This window comes from Ammospiza nelsoni, chromosome 3 (assembly GCF_027579445.1).
Source record: "Ammospiza nelsoni isolate bAmmNel1 chromosome 3, bAmmNel1.pri, whole genome shotgun sequence".
Classification (NCBI taxonomy): domain Eukaryota; kingdom Metazoa; phylum Chordata; class Aves; order Passeriformes; family Passerellidae; genus Ammospiza; species Ammospiza nelsoni.
In genome coordinates, this window is record NC_080635.1 from 26,148,840 (window position 1) to 26,175,822 (window position 26,983).

The 26,983-nt window shown below is 41.5% G+C and overlaps 2 long non-coding RNA genes across 2 annotated transcripts; one reads left to right on the forward strand and one right to left on the reverse strand.

The window, feature by feature from the left end:
- Positions 1 to 778: 778 nt before the first annotated feature.
- On the reverse strand, positions 779 to 20,154 carry LOC132071830 (uncharacterized). The gene is made up of 3 exons (XR_009418205.1): positions 20,029 to 20,154; positions 6,546 to 6,636; positions 779 to 1,616 (listed from the first exon to the last, which is right to left on the reverse strand). It is a non-coding gene; the product is annotated as an uncharacterized LOC132071830 (long non-coding RNA).
- A 129-nt stretch (positions 20,155 to 20,283) lies between these two features.
- On the forward strand, positions 20,284 to 26,705 carry LOC132071831 (uncharacterized). Its single transcript, XR_009418206.1, has 3 exons — positions 20,284 to 20,456; positions 21,622 to 22,148; positions 25,053 to 26,705. It is a non-coding gene; the product is annotated as an uncharacterized LOC132071831 (long non-coding RNA).
- Positions 26,706 to 26,983: the final 278 nt, after the last annotated feature.

Below are 26,983 nucleotides of genomic sequence, written 5' to 3' on the forward strand. Positions count from 1 at the left end.
AAAAGTTATATATTTGATTAGTATTATTCTTTTATCTAAGCATACTCATTCACAAAACCAAAATGCATGGCGAGAAGTAACAGGAAGCATCAGTTCTTGAACAATAAAACCACTGAAAGAAAAAGTTTTACAAGTCAGCTCTGGAGCACAGACCACAATGTAAAAACTGCTAGATTAAACTATTTTCATTGTCTAGGATGGAAAAAGGATGAGACAAAGAAAGAATAAAATTTATTCTTGTAGAACCTTATCATAATTAGAGCTGAAAAAATATGGAAATGTAATCCTATAAAAAACATTTCTATTCAATATTTTTTTCCTAACTTGGGATGATTAGGTAAATATCAGCTGTTTTGTTTTGTTGGGATTTTTTAAAAGAATTTTCAATAAGAAATAAAGCTTCAGGGTTATTTTGGGAAGACATTCAAATTTTTAGTATTCATTAATTGAAGAATATTGTTTCAATTTGCTGGGCTCTTTGCCTATTTTTGCATTTTTCATGAGACCCCACAGGAGTGACCGTCTGCATCCTCTTCTATGGGACAATAATTGCCACAATGTACCAAGCTCCTCAAAGAAAACTATGATTCTGAGTTTTAGTGGCAAATACCAGTTGGCAAGCAAGCTCAGACCAGCAGAGACTGGGAGCAATAGCCATGCAAATAATAAATTGACTAGAGAAATACACCACAAAAGGGAAACACACTATTTACTCAAAACTAAATAGTCCTATAACGGAAGGCTTCATTTTCTTTTCTAAAAGAAAAATAAAAGAGCACAATGTTAAAAAAAATTTATTTTCATAACATGTTAATTTTTCAAGAGTTGTTTTAGAACATAAGCCTGCTGGCAAATTCCTGCCCTATTCAGATCTGTCCCTTTTAATCTCTGGTATTTTATATTCCCTAAAAGATAATTCTGTCGTCAAGATCATCCTTGAATATTATGTAAAAAGCAGTCTGGGGCACAACTGGTAAAGAAGCTATAGCAATATTTACTTAAAGTCTATTCAAGAAGTGCTCTGTGTTAGGGTTAATATATAAAGCTTAGGATTCTGAACATTTAGGTATCACAATGCCATTGTAATTCAGGGAGGCAAGCCAGTTTGCTAATTAAAATATACAGAACTGGGCAAAACATCACCTAACTTCTTTTCCAAGTGCTGCCACTGACCTACTATAGCCTTGCTGAAGTTATTTTAGCTATAGTCAAAGGCTCTATTAGGACACCTATTTTCTTCCACAAGATGCACAAGATGTAACTCAAATCTGTGTAATATCAAAGAAATCCAGTCAGAAATGGACCAGAAAAGAAATGGAAACAAATTAAAAAATGCATATTTGATGCTGTTCTCTAACACTCTGTTTGATTAAATAACATGCCTTTTCCTTGCAGTTGAATTGAGTGGTTCTTGCTTCACACTGTAGGAGTTTTATCACATTGGAATTGGTTTTCCCAGCAGGATTTATCATTATTTTATTTTTAAAGCATTTTTTTTATTAGAAAGATAAAACAATCTCATGAGAGAAACTTTCAAAGCAAACATTCCTCTTGGGTTTTCTGAGGTATTTCTTCAGCCAGACCAGATTGCTGCACGCCTCCACATAACAGAGAACCTGAGGAGAACAACAAGAGAGGAAACAGTTTATACTCTCAAAATGCCCACAGCTGTCTCAGACAGCCTGGAGGCCTGTCAAGGCTCAGGGCCACTGTATTTTATAGTCAGAGGAGAATGCAGCTTGAAGTTGGGCAGGAAACAAGTGTCATGAGCCTGAACCCCAGATTGCACGCCTGCCTTCACCATCCAGCTCACCCAGGGCTGAAATCTGGGAGACACCATTTGGGAGAGCCCACAAGGGCACTTCCAAAGCACAAGCTGTGCTGTCCATGGGCAAAAGGAAGGCAGGATCTCTGAGTGCCAGGATACAAAAGGAGCCTGAATGCATGAGAGCTCTTATCACTGGCAGGCTCTAGGATTCACAAAGTCAGAGCAAGGAAGCCCAAATACATATATATGCAAAACAAGCCGCAAACTTTCCACCCTGATGAAAGCACAATGAGGAAAATCTTTCCGACAGATTCCCAGCTGGTTTCAATCTACAGCCTGAGCATATCTAATGGGTCTCTTTTATCAGAGGAGCTCTCACAGGGCTCTGGCTGCTACTGAGGGCACTTTGCCACTGTGCAGACCCTCAACAAAAGTCTGAGGGGACACTGTGTACTCCCTACATGAACTGAGGCATGGGGTAATAGAGACCATCTGCTCCAAATTCTGGCCCCACTTGCACCTTTATTAATCCATTCCAGTTCCTAAGATCTTACCCCAGTTAATGTGGCTGCCCATATGAAAGTGTCAGAAAAACGCAAAACATTCCTCTCAATAATCTTACTTCTTGTAACAGCCTCAGAAGTAAATTAAAGGATTCTACCCATATAAATACGAAGTGACACCTGGTCTCAAATCCTCCTGGATGAAACCCTGGCCTCTCTAGAGACAGAAGAATTTTCTGTTAGGAGAGGCTTAAGAGAAGCTACCATATTCAGTAAAATCAGGACCTTTACTTTCTACAAACTACTAAAAGAGAAAAAAGTTCAAAACACCACATCCACTTATGAAAATTTGCATGCTAGGGACTTGATGAGAAGTTATTGTGGGCATGTCATGTAAGAAAAAAGTCCTTCAAATATATATTACTTTATTTTTCCCCCTGTGGTTTACAGATTTGTCCTGGGACAATGGAAGTTTATAGAGAAGAGGGAGATGTCTGTGATTAAGGCGGCTTTCAGCTCTTCTTCCTACAGATACCCTGTGGATATTGCTGTATTCTCCAGAATCCAAGCTTCCACTTAAAAAACAATGAAATTTCTAGCCCATCTGGGTTTGCGGAAGCAGAATGTAAACAGATGTACTGTTGTCTTATTTTAGAAGCTATATCAAGCCAGACTGAAACAATAGCACTAAGAAATGTCAACTGCTCCCATTCATCTCAGTGGGGTGGGGTGTTAACTTTGAAGCCTAATTGTGACCACTTTAAAGTCAGCCTTTTAACCATTTCACTGCTATTACTACACCAGAAACTCCAAAGTAATGAACTTACCCGGCCTCTGTGTTTGTATGCATTACTCCCAGACCTTCCATTCACTTGAAAGGAGTACTGCATTACAATCGAGCTAGTTTGAATATTCTTTTACTTAAGAAGTTAGCTGAATTGTTTGCTACTGTCTTTCAAAATTAGGGTTAAAAGAAAGTCAAGGGTGAAAGGTTAGCTTCATTGTTGCTGCTCTCAAAAGTGCAACACGTGGGATTTCATGCTTTTTGCTTTGATCCGGGTGCCCGGATGGCAGTTCATTTCAATAAACAGACAAACAGCTACATACAAAACTAAAAATAATGACTAAACAAATAACACTGCACCATCGATCAGGAGTAAAAGAACAAAAAAAGACAACCTAATGACAGGGTAGCATATAGTTGCAAGAATAAAAAAGGGGAAAGAGGAAAAGCGTCTTCATTTTGAGAAAGATATAGTTGCCATTACCTTAAATCCAAGGTGTATTAGCCCTGGTTTGAGAACACAGAGAAGCTGCCCCTCTAAAGATATTTTACATTCCATTTCCAATAAGCTGTTTCATTCTTCATCTATGGTCACTGAAGTCTGCGTGTGAATTTTTCTCTGGGACGAGCATTGAAGACTGGTATCTCTACACACACACATTTTTGCAAACATTACTGCAGATGCTCTGAAAACTCATGCTGAACATTATTAGGGCAAGATACTCTACTCTAGCTTCTGTTTCTGAGCATCCAGAATCGTGCTGACATGAGGACTCACAGGAGTCACGGTGCTGCAGGGCATGATGGAGATGCCTGGCTGGGTTTGGTGGGGCTGTTTGCCACACATCCTCTGTCTGTGCTAAACCAGCCCTCCTGCACTGCAGGACAGCTCTGTGTGCTGCTCACTGTGTCTGCCACAGGTCATAGGTGACACAGGACGGCTGCAGAGCAATATCTGCACTGCATTTATACTTCTACAGTTACATTTACACTGACAATCCTTTTCACCTGTCATTTTCTTCCTAACATCACAGACATTGGGCTGAGAAGTCAACACTAACATCACCACTGCACTTCTCTGGCCATCATTAGTACATCCATGCTAGGTACCCTAACCAAGTAATCCTGGCATGTCTCAAGATGCTCCACTGCAGCTACAGCCATGGCTCAGGGAAAGGGACACAGGAAGGGAGTACCTCAGCCACACGACAGAGCAAAGGGAGTAGCATCACCCAGCAAAAGACCTTGAACAAGCAGCTGGGACAGGAACAACCTCTCTAGGTTATGAGGCAGCAACTGGAAGAAAGTAAAGCAGAAGGATCTGCATAAGCCATACTATATTTATTGAAAGATATAACTACTTGAACACACGTTCTCACTCCTGAATAAAACTGTCTTTACTTGGGAAGGTCTTGAATTGATATGAGTGCCTATGTGTGGTAAAGGAATAAGGTTATTTTGGTAGAAGGGGGGAAATTTTCCTGCCTACACAATGACTAGGTGTTTGTGCAAACAAAGGCCTAATTCATCCAGGGCAGGTTCTTTTGCCTGCTACAGCAGACAATACCCTGACATTGTTATTAGGAAGTTATGAATGCACAATCCTTCCATGTGTAAACTCCACTGTTGGCTGGATGTTAGGGTGTTTGAAATTTGCCCTAACTGCTAAAATCACCAGATACACACCCCTATGCTGTCAAATATCCGTGTTTCCTAAATCTTGATCTCTAAACTGCAACATAGCATTTGTAAAATGCTCTTCACATAAAGCTGAAAATAAACCTTCTGCTTTCACTTAAAAGCCTGTGTGCACTGACTTCACACACAAAAGGCCTGCTATGGGAAGGCAGATAGACACCTTCATTTTCTATTAACTTCAATCAGCTGCAGCAAGGTGATCCGTGCTCTGTAGAAGGTGCTGAATAAGATCATATATAAATTCACAGAAGTGTCTGAGTGCTGTTGAACATGTTTTCTGCAGATCCTTAGAGGTGCAGAACAAAGGCAGCTGAAAACAGACCTGGTAAGTTTACAATTTTACTTTATCACTGTATTAAATTGCCATTCAACATCCACAAGGCACCACACACTTGTTATAGAAAAAATAAACAGCCTCATAAAAACTAGACTGGCCAGTCTTTGCTCTGCTGTGCATCTCTCTTCTTTACAACTGCTAGCAAGTAAAACAGCCCCCTGAAGGCTGGATGTGTAGAAGTCTCTGCTGGCAGAGTCCTGGTCAGGAGCAGCACTGCAGGCTGGAATGCTGACGCTGGCAGGGCTGCCACTGCGTTTACTTAACACTCATTTCTCTCAGTCTGCTTCAGAGCAGAAATGCAGGCAATGAAAGCCCATCCAGCCCCTGAGAACCTCGGCCAGAGCGGTTCAGCAGAGCAGGGTTTGTACAGGTACATGAGAGGGGCATTCAGGAGACACTCCCATTCAGGGGAGGCAGAAAGAGAGCCCCCAGCTGTCTCTGGTTACCTTTTATTGGCATGAAAAGGAGGAGGCAGGAGAGGCAAGGTTTCAGGACAAATGAAAAACAAGCTTTCTAAGATTCACTGTTCAACCTCAAAACAAAAGCCCAGCAAATTTAAGCTACAGGATCTCAGTTCCATTCTTTCAGTTTAGTAATTTACTACAAGAAGAGAATGAAAAACCTGCTTCAAATAGTGGATTAAACATTACCCTGAAACAGAACTAGAGAGAAAAATATATATTGTGAATTCAACTAGTTTCTTGGGCAAAAACTATACTTTATGAATTCAGCTAGAGAAATAAAAAGCAAATTGGCAAACACATGAGAAAGTGTACCATGTTAGTAGGTATCCAAGGCTCCTTGGTTAAAAACACATCATGATGAAAGCTGACAAAACGGCTGTCACAGAAGCATTATTAAGTAGAGGGTTTAATCTGTGAACACTTGCCACCCAAATTAAACCAAGATCTGTTGAGATGGACACTGAGAAATGCCTCATTTTGGAAGGCAGGCCTAATGGCCTCCTTGAGGAAGGCAGGCCCAATGGCCTCCTTGAGGAAGCCAGCCCAGGGCGGCATGAGGGTACAGGGCACTGGCAGGAGTGTCATTCCCTGGAGCCACCAGCAGCTGGGCTGGGGGAATGCTGGCCAGCAAACACCCCCACCCCTCAGCCAACAGGGGCAGACAGCCTGCAAAGCCCTGCACTGTCCAAGCCTTGCTGCAAGCCTAAGAACACCCAGTTTTGTGTCCTGCATGACATGGCAGACTCTTCCCCAGGCATGGTGGATGCCCAGGTTAGTTCTGGATTTGCTGTGTGGAGCACCTTAGAGAGAAGATGGGTAGGCCAGAGTTTCCTCCCAGAAGGTTCCCCTTAGAAAACCCAGTGCCCCCATGCACACATGTGCAGTTTGTACCACGAGCCTGCTGGGTATGGAGAGCCTGCATGGTATGGGGTGGCTGCAGGGACCCTTCCTGCAGGCCAAACACAGCCCTCGATAGCCAAGGTCAGCACACCTGCTCATCAGGGGTGAAGGGAGAACTCTTAGTGAAGCATCCAATTCCATGGGGACAGCACAGAGTTCCTCCTTCACAGGAAATGTAAGGTCTGCAGAAAACAGAGGGGACCATGGAAGTACAGATTTAGTGCCCAATAAATATGTTTAACAATTAAACAGGTTATGTCAGTCACAAAAGGACAAATAATAACCATAATACCTAATATTTACACAATTCTCTATACAAACCTATTGTTTTTCTGTAGAGGTGTACAGATATTACCCAACCAGTCACCTGAGGACAAATGGTCAAAGGTTTGGCTTCTTGATGAACTGCAGAAGTCCTTTAAAGTGTGACCACATGCTCCAAAGTTTGTTGTATTGAATCTAGGCAACACATGTTTAGGTATGCTTGTGTAAATACTTTGAGATAACTCAGAGCCCTTTACAAATTTAGGTGCCTTCAGGATAACTAAATATAGGTGGGTCTGTGAGACCTGAAAAGTGATACATACTAGGTTAGGGGCAACTTTAATAATTTTTCAAAGACCAGTAATTTACATCTAGGTTATGAGTTTTTGCTAATGTTTCGATTTCATGACATGTCTCTAAGGTGTTATCTACCCAGAAAATAAACAACCTGGTTGAAGCAATGATCTGGATAGCATGCTAGCTATCACCTTGATACACAATGAGACAGAAAAACAGGAGGATTTATCTGGAATTCATTTGGCAGTACTGTAGAATTTTCTGCAAGGGAAAATATGCAGTTGTTTATGTAATTCCTTAATTCTTTGAAGAGGTGAAATGTATGATTCAGAAAAAGTTCTTAGACACACTTAAGAAGAAAAATATTTTACTCATTACAGTAACTTCTTTCTTTCTAGATCATTCTTTTAGTCTCTTAACATATCTTGAAACAAACATGGACTGCCAAATATTTTAATCAGAGTACTTCTGATCTCTAATCTCTTTGATACAGATGCTGTCTAAAAAAATCATTTCACAGTCTTGAGGAACCATTAGAAGAAAACTACAGCATTTGCAGTTGTAGCATAAAGTTACTTGGCATTCCCATAGGTGATATGAGAGACTTGTTAGAAAGGTTATGTAATCTGTTTCCAAATGCACTGTAATAAAATGTCGATAAAAAGTTTGAAATAATGAAATAAATCAAGTTATCATAAGTCACACTGATTTACATCAATATTTACCCACCAAGAGATGGTTGGTACTTAGACAAGTTTTGGTAAATATTTTACTGACTCACTTCTTCAGGGCATTTCTGTCAAAAAGAGACCTTGGAAAGGAGACAATAGATATATTTTAGAGGAGCATGCAAAGGTAGTTGCAAGAGAGGCACAGAAATAGAGATTAAAGAGCAAATGAAAATTTAGACATCATCTGTTGTTTATCCAAAGTTGCCTTTGGTTTAGAAACTAGGCCTATGAGAACATGTGCTATCTGTCAAACCAGGCATAACTACCAAACTCTCTCACTCCACCTTGAGTCCTTCTGCTCTTTTCCTGTATTTCAATGCTAGGTTGTACACAAATAGAAAATTATTACTATGTTTTTACAATTCTTGGGAGTCCCAGAAATATGTCCCAGATTGGGGAAATCCTTTTCTCTGGACACACTTACTCAGCATCACTACAATCCACTATAAATATACTACTTACACTTTAAGCTGTTGCCACTGCCTCACAAAGCAGACTGAAATTTTGTGCACAACTTTGACTCTTATGAAGCAAACATAAGTTTCACAAAAAATTCCCTTCCTACCACTGAGAGAGAATGGCCTATGAAATTCATACTGCGCAAAACCAGAACACAACACTTTGGAAGAGGAAGTCACTATTTGATGCTGCGGGGGAAGAAGGCATAACCTAACTTGTTCAAAGCACGTGGACTGAGAACTTTATTCTTATCACTTATCCCATGTAACAGAGCTCATCCAATTGATCTTTATTTGGATAAGTAACTTTGATGACCTCCTGGTCATTACTGAAGATTACAAAGTTTTATTAAGTCCTTGGGAAGGGGTTTTTATAACAAGCTTAAAAAAAACCCAAAGTATTTCATCATTCAAAGAAAGTGCAGAGAACTTTCATGGAGATTTTGTCTACCTTCCAGAGTTGTGGCTTTTTAATTTCTACAAGGTAATAAAAGCAAGATTGGTTTCTAGGAAAACACCTGAAAATATTGTGAATAGAATCAGAGAATAACTGAGTTCAAAGGAACCCATCAGGATCATCAAATCCAGCTCCTCGCCCTGCACAGGACACCCCAAGAATCCCACCATGTGTCTGAGAGCACCGTCCAAATGCTTCTTGAGCTCTGTCAGGCTTGGTGCTGTGACCACTTCCTGGGGAGCCTGCTGCAGTGCCCAGGGTGAAATTTTTTTTCCTGATAGCCAACCTAAACCTCCCCTGACACAACTTTGTGCTGTTTCCTTGAGTTTTGTCACTGCTCACCACAGATAAGAGATCAGTGCCTGTCCCTCCTCTTCCCCTCATAAGGAAGTTGTAACTGCAATGAGGTCTCCCCTCAGAATTGTCCAGACTGAACAGACCAAGTGACCTCAGACAGTCCTCATATGGCTTCCCCTCAAGGACTTTTGTCATTCTTTTGTCCCTCCTTTGGACAGTCTCTAATACTTTAATTTTTTTTTCATACTGCAGTGACCAGAACTGCCCCCAGTACTGGAGGTGAGGCCACCCCAGCTCAGAGCAGGGCAGGACAATCCCCTCCCTTGCCTGGCTGTGATGCTGTGCCTGATATCCCCCAGGACAGGGATGTCCCTCCTGGCTGCCAGGGCACTGCTGGCTCAGATTCAGTACAAAACATAAGGGAGATAACATGGAGGAAGTCAGGAGACTGAGCTGCACTTAGGATTGTGCATCACTTTACAGACATTGCTGTGTTACAGCTAGCAACCAGAGATGGAGGTCTGTATGGTTTCTATTATATTCTTGTCCAAAACAACACTAGAAGATAAAAAGACACAGATGTGAAGTACACTGGGATGGGGTTTCAGAAAAATAACTCCAGTTTCATATCTCAGTTGGGTCATGCTCACACAATAGGAATGAACATTTTGTAATTGCATCGACCAAACAGGACTTGTACAAACAAGACCTGATTAAGTTTTGTCTTGCAGTTTGCAATGTTCAACTGCAGCTTTTTCTAAGAATTTCCTATTCCTGGAAATTATGAATTTTTCATGAGTCCTCTGATAAACTGTGAACACGTAATGAGAGATTAGGTGATTGATTAAAATTAATTCTTGTATCCAGTTTTGAACTTAATTAGCTTGATTTCAAACAATGAATTGTAAATGTACTGAGAGTATGCTACTCCAGACACTAATTATACTATTTCTAAATTGTTCTAGGACATTTCTATGTGTCCATATACCTTGTTTACAAATGTTTCCAGGGTTTTAAGCAGTTTAACTTAATAACCCCAGTAAAGACTAAGCCTAAAGGTCACACATGTCAGTGTGATCAAAGTCCCTCTGTTCCTAAATGAATATACAATTCAGTGCAATGTAGCTGGCACAATGAAATCGCTGCTGCCAATTGATATAGGCAAAGAGATCACAGCCTGGGATAAGGTCTATAGGCAGAAGACCCAGCCATTCCTCTCAATGTCATCCCACACTTCTGACCAGAATTCCAAAAAAAAAAAAAAAAAAATCTCCAATCCACCTTTCACCCAAAACAAGAAAAATTAGTCAAAATCACTAGAGGAGGATGACATGAATGCAGTAATCCACTTATCATTAAAACACCCACAGAGTGTCTAAGCAGAACCTCACTTTTTTTCTTGTCCACTTTTAATGTAAAGATTTTGGATGGATTTTCTAGGGGGGAAAAAACCTTCACAAGCCAGAAAGAAAATGTAAAAAAATCCTATTTCAACATTTAAACTAAGCCATCTTGCTGCCTATATTAACAAAATATAATAAAATATAATATCAATTATAATGTCTCAGGTTTTCCTAGAAAAAATATGCATATTTAAATTTCTGGGGGCAAGAAAGGGTAATCAACTGCTGGAAAAAGATACACTGACATAAAGGTAAGAAGAGGAAAAGTGAGGATGTATCCCAAAGGCTCTTCCATTTCCTGCTGCCCCTACAGGAAAGGACAAGAACTGAGAAGGTTCCTGTCTGCTGCTGGCTGGCTTTGTATATTCCCTGGTGTTTCACTGCTTCAGTCTTAGTCTCAGCAAGAGTTTTCTCACCCAGGTATCTGCATCAGTTATTAGCAGTAAGACCAGAATGAGATAACTCAGCAGCAGAAAGGCATCTCTTCTCTCTACAGGAAAGAAGTTGTGGAATAGAATCAGAGACAAACAAAAAACCAACAAAACATAAACAACAAACAGAAACAAACAAAACCCCACCCTCAGGCCAGATTTTCTAAATTTAAACACTTCTGACAGCATCATAGTTCATATAGCTGTGTTGAAAGAATGAGCCTGTGGAATCTGCCCGTGGCCATATCTGAGATCTCTCCTGCAAATGGCTCATGTCTGTGTTAGCTGCCTCCTTCAGCTGCTGGAAGGGGGTGCCTGTGTGCAGCCTGCCTGTTGGAGTGGCCTCTGCAATGATCAAAATTTCCAAAATTACCAGATTGCTCTAAAGGATTGGGGCAGAGAAGACCATGGCCCAGACGGGAACATTCCCAGGCACAGCTTAATTCATTGCAGGTACTCACACAACAGAAATGTCTTTTTAAACTAGCATTCTAAACCTTCCTTTTTCAGGAGGCAGTCACAAGTGACCAGCAATCCTGTTACTAACTAAAGGTGCTTGCAAGGAAAACTAGAGGTGTTCACTCTGCTGAGCACAGGGATGAGATGCAGGTTTTTCAGGTTTTGGGGGGGTACCTAAGAAGCAGGTACACCTCAATAGCATCACAAAGACAGACACCTTAACATGGACTCTCTACATCATCTTATAATTTTGCTCTTTGTGTAATAACCCTTGGAAATTCTCAGGATGTAACACACAAGCGTGTGCACTGCAAACAGCCTCTCACCAGCTCTGTTTGCATTGCTACTCCTTAACCTGAAACCTCAGGTTTAAATAACTGTCAGTTGATTTTATCAATGTTTGGTTTATGAGTCATTCAGCCAGCACAATGGGCCGAGGAAGAAAACAGCACCTTTACACACATGCCCTAATTTTTCTGCTGCCATGGGAAGCCGGAGAAGCAGAGAGAGGGCGCAGGAAGGAATTGTAGCCTGAACAAAAATATATGTTCCAACCCAGAGCTCTACTTGTTAGGCACACATAAACTCATAAATCAAGTCATGAGCAGAACAGCAGGAAAACAGCTCTGGGACATTATACCGAATGTTTTGGTATAGTTTCAAGTTGCAGCAAGTAACTTTCTGCTAAATTGCTTCCTATTTAAATTTGCTCCTTTGCACAAACCACAGATCTCCATACTTTTTTTTCCCACCAGTCAGTCTCCAGAAATTTGAAAATAGGGGAGGGAGAGAAAAATCACTGCTCTGGATTTAGTTTTATACAAAGGTCATGTAGAGAAGGAAATGTCTGCCCTCCCACACACAAGTGCTAAGGACAGTTTTGCTAAAATTAGCCACTGCTGGAAAAAGCACAGAATCGAGTTGCTCTCATGAGTCTTTCTCTTTTCAGCAGAATTCTGCACCATCTCAGAGCCCAGCAGCCTCAGCCTTGCCTGGTGCTGAGCACCTCATCTGGCCACTGGCTCCAACAAAAGCAGCAGAGAGCAAGGCTCAGTTGCCAGTCTCAGATTGCACAGATATGCCCAGACTGGAATCATCTGGGATGCATTAGACTGGGAAATCTCTGTCTGTGCTAGCATACCTGCTTTTCATTCGGGGCAAGTGTCATTGAAACAAGATTTATACGTTAGACTGTGCTGATAAAATTGTGTCAGAACCTGGGTTGGTCGCTCTTATCTCGACATTAAAATTAAATATTCCTATGAAAACTAGCCTTGACTTTTGTGGCACAAAGTAAATAAAGAACTATTTGTTTTGTTTAAAGTGGTGAACTGCAGATACCAGAATAAAACATAAGGACGGGAGTGGAAAATTTTGCATTATGGCATTTGGTGATTCATTATGTTTTATCTGTGCTACAAAGTAATTTTCATATTCTTTGTAAATTGTTATAGCTTCTAAACCTGATCACAATTTCAACAGTAATAGACCAAAACCAGTATGCAAATACTGATTTCCTATCTTATGTTCAGGTCTTGCTAGCGATTGTTCAAGCACAAGCATATTGGATTTATGAGTGTTTACCTTATCTGCATCCTTTATTCAGAGGTGTGGATGCTTACCTACACCTTTGTGATGCCTGGTTAATGTTCAGGGCTTCAACCTCTTTCTTGTGCTCTCCAGCACTTCCTTGCTTCAGCCAAATGAAAACCATAGGCAGCACTTCCATACTCAAATTTTTGCCAGACAAAAAACAGCCCCAGAAAATTCCCTGGCCTTCCTGTGTGGTCAGCTGGAGCAGGCAGACCCTTCCCAGAGGCACTTATTTTCACCATCACCGCCCCCACCTCTCCACAGTAACACACATGGCATGAATTGTCCTCTAGACATGCCTATTTAGCCTCATTGACTATAGACAGGGCTTAGGTGACTAAATACATTTCTCAAAATAGGCAAGATGAATCTGTTACTGGAACCTAAGCCTCAGGGAAAAGAAAAAAAAAAAAAAAGAAAGAAAAAATTACCGTCAATAAGAACATGGGTGTCTTTTCCTTTAACAGCCCTACTCTGTGGATCCCATGGGATCATACACCTACTGGGCATTCTGCAACTGCCCTGGCTTCCAGTATTTCTGGTGCAGGCCTTGGCATTGATTTTTGACCTTTTGGAGCCCTGTTTGTGTTAGGCAACACGGCTCGCTCTCTTTCCCCAAAATGCACAGGACAGTAAAGCAGGAAAGTGAAAGCAATAGCAACATTCCACCATGCAGGGAAAGAGTTAAAGACACAAGGAGCAGGAAAGCTGTCTTTCTTTAGGAGCTCCTACCGTTTCAGTCACTTATTAAAAATGGATTTATATTTTTGCAGTAAGGACCTGCACTTCCTCCCTCTGCTGAAGCCTTGTGTTTCTCTGCCAGACTGTGATGAAAAGGGCCCTCCCTTGCCCATCGCCAGCCAGCGCTGACGTCACCCTGTTATTCTTTTTCACCTTGCACACATGTTGAGGCTTCTCTGTGGAAGTCTTGCTGAGACACACATCTCTTTGTCTCTTGTTCCTCTCTGCTCGGAAGGCTTTGTTTTTAATCCCAGATTTATTTTGCGCATAGCTCTAGCAGGAATGTTTCTGGGATTTCTGAGAAGGAGGATCCATACATGTAAAGAATGCTGTTCACTAACGGCATCCGACCATCCATTAAAGCCAGAAGTCATTTCTTTGAAGAGGGTGTTGTACAGAGCTCTAACTAGAAGGTTTTCTACAGAAATGCTGCAAAGGCTCAGAACCTCACAGCACTTCTCCCTATTGAAAGGGAGAGAAGCAGAGGCCATCCTTGAGGCTGCATTTAAAGACATGGCTAGGGATTGTCTCAACTTTTTTCTTACCTCCTGGTGTGTATTCTTGGCTGACCTGTGCATGTCAAGCACACATGGCTGCAAAGGAACTCCTGCAGCCACTTCCCTATGCCTGGCCAGGCCACTTCCATGCATCCCACTCTATTCTCCCAGTAAAGACAGTCTTTCACAAATGGGCATCACCATCATTTGCCAGAGGAGGTTGAGCTTATAGGCAGCCAGAGCACTGCACAGCAAAGACTCAGTGAGCACTGCAGACCACTCCCAAGGTCACTTCAGATATGGCGCAGGTGTAGCCACAGGCTTTCCCAGTGGGAAGGAGAGAAAATTGGATAGCTGTATGTTGTGTACCTCTGAGGTTTTTAGAATGAAGAGAATAAAGTGAAACAAGATTAAGAGTTGCATTAGGCCGTCTCTGACAGCTCTTTTCTATTTATTGGTAAGAGTCTCCCACTGAGCTCCTGGGAGGTTCTGAGCCCCTGAGGACTCCATGAAGAAGCTAAAATTTGTAGCCACAAATGGCACAGTTTTTCTGTGCAAGGCTGAACTATCAGGGAAGGTATCAGTGCAGCCTGCTGCTTCTGATACTGTAAGCAGAAGACAGAAACAGTGGATCTTTTGTTATCAGCCCTCTACAGTATACAGCCCCTTTGTGAATAATAAGCCACGTTTTTGCAACTCTCATATGGTGCAATGCAATTTTTTCAAGTTAGCTCAGCTAAACTGAACCTGCAATCAATTGATATCAGTGGGATAAAACAGTCCTGATAAGAAAAATGTCTGTACAAGGAAATTCTGAGATGCACGGTGCAAGAATAAGTTAAACCAGGGAGGACACGTTCTTTCTAATAACTGCAAGTTACTTTTGGCTGGTCTTCACATCTCAGATTTACTGCTAATACTATGGGAATCATTGTATTGTCTTATCATGGGCTCATATGAAGCTGTGCTTACTCATGCTTGCAAAGCATTTAAAGATTAGAGAGAGCAGCGTCTGTAAAACCATAAAGAATACTTTGTTATCATTATTATTTCACCAGAGCAATAGGGAAATACTCGTTAAAAATGCTTCAGTTCGTTAGTTCATAACTATCTTTTAGCTGCTAAAAGCAAAAACCAGCAAGCTGCAGAGTAGCAGGATCAGACTTCATTTGTCTCAATACAGGCCTATTTGTTTGCCTCTACCACAGGTGGTGATTACTTTTTACACTGTTTTAATAAAAAGGTAAGTAGTAAACGCAGAGGTGAAGGTAACAAGTAGATGTAAAGTAAAAGCAAATGAATCTGGGACTCATCCCGAAACATCTATGTCCTGAAATGTTATCCTCCAGCCCACATCCCAGGTTGCTATCCTTCTCCCTGCACAAGCTTCTGGGGTCTCATTAATGCACAGGCAGGTCTACACAGCAAAGGGCTGTTGGAGATCCTGAGGTAGCTTTGAGGGAGCTGGCTTGTCTGCACGGTGCATTGCAATGCCGGGCACGGATGCTAGCTTGGATCCCAGAGGCAATATAGCCTGTCTGTATAGCAAAGCACCCACGCTAATTAGCCCTGCCCCTGAGGATGCTGCAGGAACCCAGCTAATTAGCTATGCTGAGAGGTACCTCTGTTAATTAGCCCAGGGAGAACAGAACAACACTAACAGAGCTTCCGATCATGGCATTAGCTCAGGGATCTCTATAGTGTACTTGGCTGTGTAGCATAACTGAGCTCACAGCTCTCTTGAGCACCATCTGAAGAATCTAAATACCTTCTTTCAATCCAGTGTCACCATCTGACCCTGCTTTTGCAAGTATTCATAGCTGTTTTTCTCTTGATGGTAGGAAAATTAAGTAAATAGATTCAAAAGAATGAAGAAAAAAAGCCAGTAAAAACCACACTACAATAATCTAGTGTTATTAAATTCAGCTACAGGTAGTGACATGCCTGTAGGGAAGCACTGCATATTCCTAACCCATCTTGATAAAAGGCATACTTTGGCTAGTGGTGCATGTTTTGCAAGCAGTGTATCTCTAAAGTTACTGTTAACTCGAGCCAACTCAGTTACAAACACAGACTGTGATATATTGAGTTGCAGCCATGCAAGATTTTCCATTACTAGTGCAGGGCTAAATGAAATCATTGAGGCACAGATACACACCTAGGAAAGACGAGCAGGAGTTTTGTCCCCTTTCCTTCTCCCCTGGCTGCACCATGAGCTGGGACAGGGCTGTTGTGGCAGGTTGTGCTGCCTGCAGCAAAGCCCAGCTCAGCAAGGATCGCTGCCTGCACCGTGCACAGCGCACACAAGGCTGGTGCCAGCCCGAGCACCACGCACGGCGCTGCCTCCAGCTCCCAGGGTTGCTATACAACAGCACAGGGGTAAACAATGCCCTGTCTCCACTGCAGCCAGCACAGAGAGATAGGAGGATGGTGATGTGACTATTGTTAAGGGAACGCTTCCAAATGCCTTTCCAACCACCATATCATAGGTACACGCAGGACCGCTGAGTTTGTGCCTTTCAGAGAGAAAGCGTGTGTGCTTTGTGCCATTCCAGGAGCAGGGTTTATGGTTCTTATTCTTGAAAAATGGAGCACAGTGATTTCCAATTACCTTCCAGGCATGTGTGTAAAGGCACCCATTTCTTTCCCATATGTTTCAGAAGAATGTTTTTGCACGTGGGTAACTTCTGAACAGGATATAAGCTCTTAAGTCCCAGTTTGAGTTCTTGATCAAAATGCAAAAATGCATGGTGAAATTTTAAATCAGCTTCAAAACCTTATAATGTGAAGCTGCTGGAACCATTGAGAAAGTCAAAACTTTTAAGAAGTGGATATTAGGAAAACATAAATGCCAGAGAAAGCAGAGGTTTCTTCTGGAATTAATATGGTTTCAGTAGAGAGAATACTTAGGCTTCTCCTAAAAATTGCTACCTTTTAGGTACATAAAAGCAAAAAAAATATGGCTCTTATCTTTCAGGTTCCCAATAATTTGCTATTATGATATGAAGGTGGGGGAGGTGTATGTAATATACCTGAAAATCTGAGTTCAGTATTTAATTTTTACTTCTTATCCTTCAGAAAAAAGAATCTTAAAAGTATGGTTTATGCAGCTTTATGATAATTGTCAAAATAATATAGTGTTCTACAGCGTTTACTAATGCAAACTGGGTTATCTCACACAACCTGGACTTTACAACAGGGTTCTGGATGTATACCAGACACACAAAATGGTCATTAACTTGATATGATATGAGAAAGGTGTTGAAGTGAATAACTTATACAGTAGTAATAGGGGTTCTGTCTATGAACAATCTGTCTTGCTTTTGAATAGCAAAAAAGATACTTTAACTTGCCTTGTCTCTGGGCAACTTTAGAGTGACCTAGACGCTTCTCAGTTTCAGAGTTCAAAATTGGCCCCTCCTTTTATACTTGGCTGGTGCTTAGCCCAAAGTTGTAATGCATCACAGTGTCTCACAGAGACCTAAAAAATAGAAGAGACTGAAATCCTAGGCAGGAGCATCCTGTAACTCTATAAAAGTCAATGCCATGTCCCAAAATAATGAAAACACCCCAACTTTGTTTCCAGCTGTATAAATAACTCAGATTTTCAGCTTTTCTGCCAGAACTTGGCTGAAAATGCCCTTCACTTTGTTCAATTTTACATCTACCAACAACCATTTTCTCCACTTCTATCTATTCAAAACAAAACCTGAAGTGCAAAGGTTATCAATTCCTGAAAACCTCTTGTGCATAAACAGACTCACAAGGTCTCTGTCTCAATGAACAACAGCTAATCATTCATTCTCATTATACTGGCACATAAATCTTCTGAGTGACCAGGGAAACCAGAAGCCTGCTACCCTCATAACATTCCTTGCGTGCCTGCTGAAGGCGTTGTGTCTATACATTGCCCACGATTCCCAGAAACACCGAGTTAAGAATAATTCAAGAGACATAAGACGGACTACGAGGGAAGGATAACCTGCACGTAAATATTGCCAAGAAGCCCTCAAAACTAATTGCTTGAGGTGGTTATGAAAATAAAGAAAAAAGTCTGTGATGCTTATCAATCTTATTTCTCAAAGGCTGACTGGCCTTAGTATAGTTTTACATCATTAAAAAAAAAAAATTAGGTTAACACTAGAGCTTATAATTTTATTCAGCTTGAGAGCCCTTAAAGATCTGCTACATGGACAACAGTTTCACATTTTTTGAGGTACCCTGCACTGACCTCTTCCAATCATCCACAGAAACTAGAGGTGCAGCTGACAACAAGCTGACATTCACAGAGCTACAAAGTCATCTGTGAGACAGAAAGGTCAATCAAGTAGCCAGAAGTGTGTCCGGGGTGTAAACACAGCATTTCACAAAAACAGCGTGGTCCAGATCTGCCTGACGTGTCCATATAGGCAAAGCCAATGCCTTTTGTGCAAAAAGCATGAGTGCCATTTCATATGAAAAAGCATAAACATCTAACTGCCCTCCAAACTCCTAGAATTATAAATAGTTTGAGTGACAAATACTTCTGTCACAGTGTTCGGGATACCTTCAAAAGATATTCCCAGCACTATATATTACTAACCAAAGCCTGGCAGAGTTCACCCTTATAAATATATCCTGGATAAGCCTGTTGATTTGAACAAGAATTTGTGTGTCTGTGTCTAAAGCAAGAAGAGAAGAAGCAGGAAGGTTGGTCATGTCAGTCACTTGCGTAAATTTTTCAAGTTGACTGGTAGAGTTTATTATCTATGCTTTGACAGCAATAAGAGCATTGAATTCCTAAATGTTGTGTATTACATTGCACAACAGGTTTTATCACAGAAAAACTGAGTAGTGTTGATGAATGAAGTTTCACATAGGTTACTGTTGAAAAAAAAATTAGACATTATTTGCATAGATTGCATTAAGTTGATTGTTTCCCACCCCTCCCAAGTACTTCAGTACCTTGGAAATAAATTACAGTCAGAGGATTATTAAAATAAAATTTTTTAAAAGTACTGAAGTAAATTTCAAACCACAAGCAAAGCAAACAGTGCTGTAGTCTATTTTCAGACCTCCTCAAAGTTATTCATATTCTAGTTGTCAAACAATCATACGACTCCCAGACATCTTTTTTTTTCCCCTGAAATCCTGTTATGGAGTCTTCCACAGACACATTAAATTATTTCCTCTTCAATATGTTAAGAAAGAAAAAAGAAGCAACCATCCTTAAGTCACATGTGTTTCTCTTTAAGAAAAAGGGTCTTCACAGTTCAACAAGGCAAATAGTTCTCTGTAAATGAAGTCATGCTGAGATTTTTAAAGCACCTAGGATTAGGAAAGCGGTATTGGTAGCAATGTCATTGTAACACAAGCTAGAAATACTCCTTCTCACCCTGTTTTTTAATTCCAGCCTTCCTGGGACAGTGCTTCAACCTGTACAAACCAGATTCTTTGCTAAATTTACAACTGTGTTGAGAAACACGTCACTACAGAGAAGTACATGGAAAGCTGTGTGAAATACTAAGGGTATAAATGCCCTTTCAAAAATATTTGCTGCCATTCTGACCCAACTAGAAGAAAAAGGGTGACGAAACATTTGCAATAGCAGCTTGCCTCAGTTGGTAGAACCTGAATATGGGATTTTGCCTGGTTTATTTTAAGTCTGAGCAGCTAGCAGCTGGAGTATGTCTCACATGCTAACACTTGGAATTCCCCAGGGAGAAGGTTTGTTTCAAACGTACACGCCAGCCCTCCAAAGCTGGTTGTCTTTGTGCTTTATTAAGTTTACATCCTCCATCCTTGCCTCAAGTCTCGCTGGTAATGCACCTATTCTGAGCAAGTGAACGTTCTTACCAGCTTCATATGGACTGGTTTTGATTTAAATGCAATCTATGGACAATATCTACTTGCACACGCATACACACTCCAGGCAGACACTGAACAGACGCAGCCTTGCAGACTTACACAGCAGCTGTGACAACAACTGATGTCACCTCCTTTGCAGAAATTTCCACAAGCGTCTTCCAAAGGCCAAGTTAAATGAGATAGAGCTTATCAGTTTCTTTAAAGTGCTCTGGATGAGACCAGTCCATGTGACCCCCTTCCTGGCCGCGGGGGTGTGGTATGTCACAGCTCCCCTATCAGCTGGCACATGGCAGTGGGAGATATGAGACAGCAGAAAAGCAGTAGTAACAACACCACCAGCCTGCCGAAGACAGAGCGAATGCGCTGAGTAACTTCAGAGTGTGCTCACTTACTTTCTGCAAACAGGTGGAGGCTGCTCGGCCCTGGCTTCTGCTTGCACATCCCACTCAGCACAGATGGGTGCTAATGTTGCCAGCTATGCTCTGGAAAGGCTACGGTTCGTTAGCGTCGTATTAACGCCTCTAGCAGTGAGTTGCAATATTCTTTTTTTTCCTTCGCAAACTTTCCCCTTCTTCTGGATATTCTGTAAATAAAAAAGAAATTACTAGCAAGGATGATTTTCCAAAAGCAATTGCTTAAGATAAATTCCCTGCTTCAGTTTTTGCAATAAAAAATTAGAGAATTTCACAAGATACCCACCTCAGCTTTACTGCTAAAACTACTGAAAGTTTCAAGTTTCCTTCACTGCATTTAATTATTATTAAATGATCAGTTGTAAAGAGTTCATTTTTAAAGCTTCTCACAATTATTTTTATTCAAAATACCAACTAGCCAATAATATATTAACAGAAACAAACATGTAATATTTGCAAAACATCTCAATACCTCATACTTGGTAAGACGAAAGGACTCCTTACTTGAAGTAATTTAAAAATATAGCCATAGTATTGAACATTGCATTCAGCAGCTTGCAATTTTCACCCCCAGGGCTCACCCAGTTTCTCTGCATGGGCCTGTTAGCACAGAGCCTTAAGCACTTACCCCAAGCTAGTCATCATATTTTGATTAACAAATGTTGGTAATGCAATTTTTTCTTTGCGAATGTGCCCCTTCAATGTCTGAACTCAAATTCTTGCACCAGCATAGTTACAGTCACTGCAGATCACTTGGGCATGTCCCTTGCAAATCATGCTATTGGTGCAAGACCAACAGTTTCCAGAATACAGCAGCACAAGGTATAAATCCTGGGTCAAGCCCAGCAGTGAAATATAGGTATACAGTATACATAAGTACTCAAGAACTTGTGACAACAGCAGCAACAAAAGCTGAAATTCAGTCTTATGCTCCATTCCCGAGCTACATCTCCTAGCTCTGCTACTGAGTGTGGAATGACAAAAGTTAGGGAATTTTAAATCAGATTTTTTTTTTGTGGTTCTGCCAGATTGTTCCAATCTTACTGCAATCTCACACCTGTTAAGACTCTCCCTGACTTGTCTAGCCAGCTCACATTGGATTTAAAAAAGCTACCTTGCCTTCACCCATTTCTTCTTTCAAAGTTAAGTGTCTGCAGATAGAAAAATAAGCTTTCTAGGGCACAGACAGCCTCTCCTATTTCAACTGTGGTGTACCCAGCTCAAAATTGTGGCTGGAACCTGGATGTTAATGTCACCTTAAATAATAATATTTTTTCAGGTGCTGGCCAGAGTTTTAAGAGATAGTTCCAACAATGAGCATATCGGAGCAGCAAAGACACAGCTGCTCGAAACAGCAACGTGCAGTGGTTATACATGCAATGAAAAAAGACCTCCTTCAAGGAAGATGTTGAAGACAGCTGCAGATCAGTCCTCCTCAGGGTTCATTAGCTTTTTTCATCTTCTGTAAACCAGCCCTGGGCATGACTTTAGAAGATGATTAAACCAAAAATTTGTGTGTCATTACACCCTCTACAACTCCAGCTGCATCATTTTATCCGTGGAAGCCCCAGGATCCAAGATCCAGGATAGAAGCCTTCTGTCTCTCTACTTCCTTGGCATGCTGCTTACAATCTCTGCTCCCACCACCACCAATGTCTGAACTGTGATTGGCTAAAGACCCCTAATCCTTGCTGGAATTGTATAAACAGAAACATGGATTGCCAGCCACCTAAAACCTCCGGTGAGCCCTGGACTGTGACAAACAAAAGGCCTTTCAGTATTCTCCCCAGCAAGTCTTTCACAAAGGTAGAGTGAATTTTGTGCCCAAGTTCACTTCCTCTTTATGCTGCAGGGATGCTCTAAATGGTTCTGTTATGTGTAGGACAGATACGTATTTATCTGTAATCCTGACCATACAGATGGTGAGATGCCAGCTATGAATCAACGGAATCTACAAAGTTTTGCCAAAGGCACTCATAACTGTGAGTTGCATACATGGGTGCTTTAAGTGCTAAAAAAGGCCCTACTCTCTTCACACCTGAAATATGGGTCCACAGCCCTTACACCTACAGCATTCACAAGCCAGTGCAAGGTAGCCCATGCACAGCAATTTTAAATTTGAAATGCAGACACATGACCTCAGATTCCACTCATAAAGGGCTATCTGTATTGCAATGTTTGAGACTTACAAGTGCAAACATAGCAGAGGCACTAAGGGCTTATGTGAAAAAATAATTATTCCATGTAGAAAGGAAGTTGGCTTGCTTTGAGCAGAGGTGTTAATAGACTAACCTTTTTCCCCAACACCAGCCTGCTTACCTGAAAATATGAAAACATCTACTGATTCAGCACTGTATTTATTTGAGGTGGGTATCATATCCCACTCATGTTAAATGTCTTGCTGCATTTCAGACCAAGATAGTCATTAATGGGAATACCAATTATAAGAGTCATTTAATGAAAAATAACCCTGGACAACTGTGCTGCAATTTGGAGGCAGAGGCGTGCAGATCATAGCACACAAATACAGCTAAATTTAAAAGAGTAGCTTCAGAATAGACACCTTCCCCCCTTCCACCAGGTTCAGGACAGTTAATAAGAGCTAGGTCTTGAATGACAGTACCAAAACAGGGACTTGGCAAAGAAAGGACTTGCTTCAGCTGAGAGATATGCCAGAGTACAGATAAAACCATCAGCAACTGGAACATGGAAAGGGTGGAAATACTACAAAGATCTATGGTAAAACAGGAACTTTGGTCCTTCTCAAAGGCAGCATCACTTTGTTACCTAAACAAGATTCCTTCTTCTCCCCATCTCCAATATATTTCAATTGCAGTCAATGGTGACTCGCAAGCAGTGGCAAAAGCAACAATACTTGCATAAACATGGCATTAGTAAATTAAGCACAGGTCCACTGGTTGCTCTAGCTGTGCCTGAGTAATGTTTCCACAGTCACTCCTTCTATTAACAGAAAATTAATGTCCTCTGCCAGCCTAAGCATGCACATAAGTAGGCTCCTAACCCTACCAAAAGGAGTCAGGGCTGAAAACTGGGAGGACAAAAACCTACAGGAAGTGTTTAAACTAAGCCAGACCCCACTGGGAGAGAACCAAGCATTATGCAGCTATACCTATGGGCTGGGTGGGATCTCAGGAACACTGAGGGTGTGGGACAATCTCCCCACCTGCTCTCCTTCCCGCTGGAACTGAAATAGGCACCAGCCAGAAATCACTTCACAGACAGCAATACAAACGTGTCCAGGAGAGACAAGTGCTGTTGATGCAAAGTAGGCAACAGCGAAGACCAAGGGCTCTTGTTCTCCCAGAAAATCCTGCGTACCTGAGGGGAGTGCAAGACTAGCATGGATGGGCAAGACCTAAAACTCTGCAATCTCCTTCCCTGCAATGTAAATATGTAGATGCTTCTTCTTCATTCTGAAGTTTTTTTGGGTATGCTTTGAGTAGGGCTAGGAAAGGATAAGCTTTGTTGTCTTAGATTGGATACACTCTCCTTTACATTTTTTTTCCAGCCTAAAGGGGTTTAGACAAGGGGTAGTTTCTAAGGTTGCTGGAAAAAGCCATAAAGCTGCTAGGAGGCTCAATGGAAGATGTGGATTGCCAGCTGCTAATCTGTGTGGCAGGGGCCCCCTGGACATCCACACCTCAGTGGAAGCCCTCCCATAACTCTTTCTCTCAAGACTCCATTATCCCTAGTGTTAGCATCTCTGCAATAAAATTAAAATCTGATATAAGACCCAAATTAGAAAAGGAAAAAATGGGGCTTACAGCATCTACTCCTGTCTATGCCACTCTTACCTCTGCTTCTATTAATTGATCCATCTGCTTCCCAGAACTGGGACTGTCTGCACTCAAGGGAGGACCTTGCTTTTGCTCTAGTAGTGGAAATGGGTGTGCTTATTAGGGGGTGTTTGTGTTCTTAGGGGGAGGTTTATATCCTCTAAAATAAGTAAGTTGCAAGGCTTCTTTATGGAGATGCACACACAATTTCTCACCAAGAACCCAGTGCAGATCATGCCAGGCCATTTCATAAGATATTGGAGCGCAAACATGTGGTGTGCATGGGCACCTTTTATATATATCACAAACACCTACTTGCCTGGAAGCAAATCAATAACTCCCTACACCAAAGCTTGCATTTGTTTGCTCTTATTAGAGGTGGAATGGTGCCTGAGGGAGGGCCATAGGCATTCCATTACTTAGGATCAGTGCCTGAGCAAAATGGAAAGGCTGCTAAAAATAAGCAACATTTGCTCATTGGTATAAATAACAAAAGCGAGAGAGAAAGAAAAACAGAAAGAGAACAAGATGAAAATGAAAACTGGCCCCACACCAGGCCTTGCAGAATGACCAGTCACCTCCTCATTGCCAATTCTCTCACCATCTCCACTATGGGCAAGATACTTTCAACTGCCAAGTGCCCTCAGCTTCTTTCCTGAGAGGACCATCACTTGCAGATTCATATTGGGCCTGAGCATAAAAGACAGCTCCCACAGCACCTCACAAAATACCACTGTGATCCTTGTGGTAGCTTGTGAAGTATTTGTTCTATCTCTATTTTGTTTATTAAGGGCATTATGGAGGGGGGTGAGAAAGGAAAAAAGCTGCACTTCCATAAGGCTATCATAATTAAAAACTTTATCCTCTCTTTATTAAAATAGAAATAACTTTTGGATTACCATTTTTCTAACAGACTTCCGGAGCAAGCAATTCCCAGCCAACCCTTGGCTGCCTGTTTTCAAGTACTAAGGGTGAGAAAGCTAAGCCTATCTATACTTGGAGGAAAATAAGAAGACCAGGCTAATTAAAAATTCACCTTTGCCCTCTATTCCTAAAAGCACTGCACAGCCCCATGGCACCAGACACTTCAGGCTGAGCTGTGTTTTTAGTGGAGTTTAAAGCAGAGTTTGCTTCTGGTTACTTTTCCTTTTAGTGTCTCTTTAATAAAAAGGAATAACAATTGGAAACCAGCTCCCAAAGTAGCACACTCAATCTTTCCTCTGCTTCTATTTAATGCATTCTATTGTAATAAAGCACGCACACACACACAAACCTATTAGCCCTACAATTAAACAAATAATGGCATTAACAACTCCCACCCACCGCCTTAAGCAGGTTTAGCTGGGAGAGCAGAAGCAGCTGTCTCTGTCCTGTGTCTCTGCCAGAGGTCACCATCCTGCAACAGGATCAGCTGATCCTCCTGGATAAACTCCTGAGCAAGTGTAGTGTACAGGCTGCAGCATGATCATAAACCACCTCCAATTTCAGTTTACTCTGGCAGTAACCTCCTACAACAATAAAGGAAGAAACCTAAGGCTGGTAACTGGTTCATCTCTTAGTATCAGATAAATCCACCTTGATTATCTTTCAAAGCCCCAAAAAACAGAACAGACAAGAGGTTTATAATAATGCTCTAGGTTGCCATGAATTAACATGAATTCTTGTACTGACAAAGGTCACTAACATAACCATTGAACTACACTGCTAATGTAAGAGCTAAGGGAGGTCCTCTAAAGTTTATCCAGGCATGTGTAGACTTCAAACATTTTCAAACCTAGCTAGCTCTATGAAATTAAGCTATTTTCAAACCTAGGACTAGGACAAGCTTGGGTATCTCCATGCGGTCCCCAAGAGTGTTGCTATATCCAAGCTGTCATTGCTACCACATGAACTAATCTCAGACAGTAAAGAGACGAGAGAAGGACAAGGTTCTGACTCAAGTGAGAGGTATTTTTTTCACATCAGACCAACAAATGATTGACTCAGAAGCTATCAATGTCTTTTTGGCATCCAAAGTGGAGACACATACTTACAGTGGACTTGCTTACTGGTAATTATAGAGAAAACAGCAGGTGGTTACAGTTAAGTTTCTGGTGCAGATTTCACACTGTCAGATTCACACGAAACAGAGAAAGATGCCAGTTTTGAGCAATGGTGTGAATGAGGAGAGTGCTAAACAGTAGATATACCTTGAAAGCAGGAAAATAATACATAAGGAATGCCATGGTCTCCATAGCGCAGGAAGTGTGTGTAACACAAGATTTAAAAATGAGGGCAAGATTTATTATGCTTAGTCTAGAGCATTAGGTAAGGCATTTGAGGATGGGAGGTGTGGGAAGACTGGAGCAAGGAAGATCTTTCAAAAGAAGAATGATTTGTGATATCTGGAAGGGGTTTGTTTTACAATGCTCGACCCCATTTACGTAGCTTCAATACCACAAAGTCCTGGTGTGGGTGCATCACACTGAGAAGGGAAGATTTTCTCTTGTGGCTTTCACCACACTTGTCCCAGCCTCCCACACATGGTTTGCACTAACACAGCTCCAGGTAGCCCCAAGACATCAAACCTGACAACCATCCTGTGCACCCTTCTAAACACCACAGGCAAGCCCTGCTCCTCTCGGTCACATTTGTAATTCTGGGCACTTCCCTGCAGCTAAAGGAAACTGAGAGCAGGTATATCTGCACAGAGACAAGCAGGATCTGGTGTCTGTCATGTAAATCCTGCCTAAAGTCATCCTCTAAACCTTCCATGATGCATTTTCAAGACTATCTTATTTAAATGAGCACTGAGAGCATGAGAGAAGAGGAGAGGGAGTAGAACAAGGCTGGCACACTGGCAAG